This window comes from Rhea americana, unplaced genomic scaffold (genome assembly GCF_003343005.1).
Source record: "Rhea americana isolate MKP2758 unplaced genomic scaffold, rheAme1 scaffold_47, whole genome shotgun sequence".
Classification (NCBI taxonomy): Eukaryota; Metazoa; Chordata; class Aves; order Rheiformes; family Rheidae; genus Rhea; species Rhea americana.
In genome coordinates, this window is record NW_028186612.1 from 4930332 (window position 1) to 4935149 (window position 4818).

The 4818-nt window shown below is 45.4% G+C and overlaps 1 protein-coding gene across 3 annotated transcripts in view; it reads left to right on the forward strand.

Moving 5' to 3' along the window:
- The window catches only part of ADCYAP1R1 (ADCYAP receptor type I), a 130678-nt gene that overhangs the window by 289 nt on the left and 125571 nt on the right, over positions 1–4818 (forward strand). Inside the window, exons 1-2 of one of the 3 annotated variants that reach the window (XM_085316498.1) lie at positions 315–389; positions 704–1244. The exons of 1 other annotated variant lie outside the window; for it this stretch is intronic. The gene's annotated coding sequence lies outside the window, so the exon portion shown is untranslated. Of the gene's footprint in view, positions 1–303; positions 390–703; positions 1245–4818 lie in introns of those variants that run through there. One more of the 3 variants, XM_085316497.1, reaches the window with a different exon arrangement.

Here is a 4818-nt window from a genome sequence, read left to right on the forward strand (position 1 = left end):
TGGATTTAGCGATGGCACATTCCTTCATGGCCAGGACGTGGCCCATCATCCCCCGTGCACGGGCAGCCTGGACATGAGCGGCGGGCGAGGGAGGAGGAATTTTGCTTTCCCTCGGAGGCGCCGACCCCTCCTCCGCCCGGTGTGAGCGARGAGGAGGAGGGGGAGGTGGGGAAGGGCTGGGCAGCGTGTGTGTGTGTGTGTGTGCTGGGGAGGGGGGGGTGGAGGAAGACGCCGGGCTCTCTCCTCTGGGCAGTTTCCCCCGTGCCGGCAGCTCAGTTGCTCCGGAGGGCTCTTGGGAAGAGGGGCCGCCGCCGGGAGCCCATCACCGCGGCCCGCCTCGCCCCGACGCCTACCGCAGCATCTCCGCCGCGCACCGCCCCGCGCCCGCGGTAAGTGCCGCTCCTCCGCGCTCCGCGGCCCCCGCTCCGGCAGCGCCGAGCACCTCCCCGCCGTGCCCGGCTCCCGCCCGCCGGAGCGGGCTCCGGAGATGCGGCCGCGCCGGGCGTTTTGCCCTTTTTCCCTCCGTTCCGAGAAATACCTCTTCCCTCGGCGCGCGGGGACAGGTCAACGTGCTCGGCATGGGAAGCACGTCTGTGTTTTTTTTTTTTTTTCCTTTTTTTTTCTCTTTCCTTAACACACACAACATGGCTGGTAAATAAAACCTGATTGCTAACAGACCCAGTGCTGCTGTTGGCATTTTCAGGCTCAAGGCTCCCTTCGCAGCTCTGCATCTTCACCTGCCGCAGAAACTCTGATTCGCCCTTCGGCCGGTGCACCAAGGCAGGACTTCTTTATTTTTTTTACCGTAGGGTAGTAGTCAAAATTGATGTTAACGTGCCTTTGACCTCTGCTTGCACACCTCTGTGCACCTCTCCTCATCAGAATCTGAACAGCGGGCTCTAATATCACTGTCCCTATGCAAAGCACATCTCAGTCAGAGCGCTAGCATGCAGGACAGACTCCTCACTGCTAGGCTGTGAATTTAACATATGAATGGGTCCAGGTATGTACTGGAATCTTAACAGCACCGCCAGCATGAGAAAGATGATGCAGCGTGGTGTTCAGGAGTGGAAAAGGCACGGAAAAAGGCAAAGCAGAACTGTTTAGTGACATAGTGGTGTTTGTGGCTAGATGATCATCCCACTTACATAGAAGTTCATCTGGAAGAACTTGGAAGTCGGTGGCTTTCCTCTGCATTGAATTTGCTGGTAAACAGAATCTGGCTGATAGCTAGAGGTAGCACTGTAAGTAATAATAATAATAATAATAATAATAATAATAATAATAATAATAATAATAAATGTTAACCAAAATGGATAGGGCAGCAGAGTGACCTGGTTCTTTCCTGTGGAATTATGGATTACTGTCCGCTTTGTTTGTGTATGTTAATTACAGTGCATGCGTTCGACTGATATTGCAATATGAGATGTGATTGAAGTAGGGTTTGTTTTTTTTTTTTTTTTAATCTGCTGGAGTCAACAAAAATACAAATAGATTTTCATTTGATGTTATTTGGGTACACAGACATTTCCCTTCTGTATTCTTCCTATGCAACGCCGGTAAGGTACAGTGGGAAACGTTTCCATGGCTAATACATTTTAATTAAAGGGAATATACGATTGCTTAAGGTTACTGTCAATGACAGCAGGAAGGCAAACTGCTTAAAATGATGCAGGTATAGCTGCAGAAAAAGAACRCATTATGCAAGCATCCTTGCTTAGCTAGTGCAAAACACACTGGAACTGTCTTGAAGGAAGTTGTCCTAAARGATGAGTAAAACAACACTGCTCCAGTCTAATGAATAGCTAAGCAGGGCTACTCAGTGCAGTAATGGGAGCTCGATTAAAGTTKATGTCTCCATTTGTATCTCAGTGATAGTTCTGGATTTTTTATATATATATRTAYATACACATATATATGTATTTATATGCATGTGTGTRTATATATATACATTTTTTTTTGTTTTTATGTGCTGAGGGCAGCGGTTGCTGCTTTGTTGACCATTCAGGGCAACGGCGACTGATCTGTTATTGTACCGGCAATTTATCGTGGACGTTGTGGCGTGGAAGGCTTCTCTCGTCTTGTTTTCTCAAATCGAAGGCATGTGTGCAGTGACTGGAAGGATAACCGTTGGCACCGAACCGACTCGAAGGTCGTGGGGGCTCCGCAGAAAGTCGGAAGGAAAGCTCGCCAGCCCAGCGCGCTGATCGTTAAGCAGGGAGCTAAGCGCTGCGAGCGCTCCTTGGCTCGAGCCATCCGGCTTTCGTTGGTGTCCCCGCAAGAAAGCCAGAGTGCTCCTTCTTCCCCGCACGTTTAAGATGTCTGCTGTTCGCACGGTGGTGTCACAGCCGCACGCAGCRTTGTAGATCTCCCGTTGTCAGCGTATATGTGAATCTCATAAACACGGAGGCAGAAGCTTTGTTGTAGCTTTGTTTCTACCAGGGAGGAAAGAAACAGAGATCTCTGAGGTTGTGGGCTGTGCTGTTGATCACGTTCAAACCTTTGTTCATCACATYTCTCTTGATTTGGCTGACTGAGCCGGCGTCCCGGAGATATTTTTTTTCCTGGGGTTGAGTTCCATATGTGCCTGCGCCTTTGATCAGTTGGGACCTCTGTCCCCAAGCTGATTCATTTGAATATAGCAGATTTTGTTTTTCTTTCCTTCCTTCTGAGCACTCTTAGTACAAACAGTCTAAATCCTAAATTAGCTCAGATTATCTTCTGATGAAACCAGCAATATTCGATTTAAGAATCACAGAARGGGGGAAAAGAAAAAGAAGTAAACTCAGGACAGGATCATGCTATAACTTATATCAGGGTGAAASACTTGCAGGAATAAATCAGATCTTACAGTTTCTCTTGATTTAACTGAAGAGTCATTTACTTACCAGGAGGCTCAGGGTAGTTAAGCTGATATCAGGATATAGCGGACAGCGGAGATACTCAATTTTACATCACCCTACTACCTGGCCCAGAAGCAACAGCCTCAACYTTTTAAGTCAGCAACATGCATTTTCATGTTGATTTGTGTTCCCCTGTTTTCTCCTTTCGCGTCTGCGATCCGGTCGTCCTGTGTCACCTGTGAGGACAGCAGGGGCTGGACTCGGTGCCTCCCCAGGACTTTGGAGCGAGCCTTCGCGCCAATGCAAAACAGGAACAACCCTATCGAAAGGCTCCGAAATGCACCAGTGAGAGGCCTGCTCTTTTTCAGCCATYCCGTAACTTTTAAGTCGTATTTAGTGGTAACGTGTTGGCAGGGACAGCTTTACCACCACCGTGGTTCAGAGTACTCCTACTACCCGCTGCATACGGCATCCCTTGGCGAGATACTTTTCCAGTTCCCTCTGCACTGAATTCTCAAGAAAGGCTTTGCATGCAAAAGAAAAAAAAAAAAGTATTTGGTAGTTGTTCGCAATCAGTAATAAATATTAGAATTCATATATGTGAAGTGGCTATTGGAAACTCTGGGTACCAACGGCACATACGGCAGACTTTTCTGCAAAATACTTTGTATTTTTTTGTGTTTTTTCCCTCCTCTTTTTTTTGCTTGTCTTTTATTCTCTGACCACCTTTTGTAAATTTGCTCTCTCAGTTTAATGACTGTTTTCTTCGTCTTGAATTTTTATCTCCAATAGGCAAACAAGGGACTCTTGTAAAATAGGCCAGATTCTCAGAGTCTTGTTTAGGTAATTCACTGCAATTTGTTGATTGTATCCCTGTGCAAACTGATGGCCTGAGCTGTAGAGTAATCTGTCTAATAATTTCAGGGTATAGCTCCTGAGGAGGCATCAAATCATTCCAGTTCCCAAAGAAAAATAGGAGCCTCGTCACACAGAGCATGCAGAGCTAACATGGCTTTTGTACTGGGGAATATTCCCTTGGAAAGAATTCTGCACAAATACGTGGACACAGCTGCTGGGACACATTTGCTGCTTTAATTCTGTGCTGCTGCTGTATCTAAATTCTCCCAGCATAACTGTCCCAAGAAATGAGCTGATTTGCATTTGACATCCAAGTTTATCTGCCCTGGAGTCATTCTGACAGTCTCCCTCCCACTCGTTCAGGTGTCAGCGTTTACCCTTGGTTGGGGTGAGGTGTTGCTACTTGAATTATTTTAATGCCTTGTTTTCAGACTTTATCGTAGGACCGTGATCTGAAAGCACTCTGATCTATTCATTTAACATTTCTTTTTAAATGTTTTAAAGTGTGTGAAAATCTCTGCTTCAAACTATTGAAATATTTTACACATAAAAAACAAATCAGTWATTCCAATTTGTGCTAATCTAACTTAAAATTCACCCTAAAAGTGTTAGAAAAGGTTGTAAATATTTATATGGCCTAATTCYTTTTCTTCTTCTTAACAGTAATGATGATAATAACAATAATGATGATGTCTGTTTAATAACATGCTGGAAACTTTAACAGCTCCTTCTTGAACATACACCATTACAGCCGTATCTGTTTGGAGGTATGTCTGTCTGTTGTCGAGGCATTTCACAAAATATCTAAATCACAACAGCATTTGTCTTTCATTTGGGATTCTTGGGTCACAGTTGCTCAGTAGCTGCCAATGGAAGGATGATTATAGTCTCTTATTTGGGATTTGTTGGGCCTGCTAAATGAAGCTAGGAGTTAGGACAGCAAAAGTTCTTTCGATCTGCGTACTGGGTTAATAGCATGAWTTTTTATTGCTCAGTTCCTCTGAATGAGGCAAGATCTGCTATTTTTTTCCTAAGAAGGACAGCGTATTGTCCTATCTGATTGAGTGGGAATTTTGGTGGGAAATTTTGTTATTCGAAGGATGTGTGGTGGAATCGT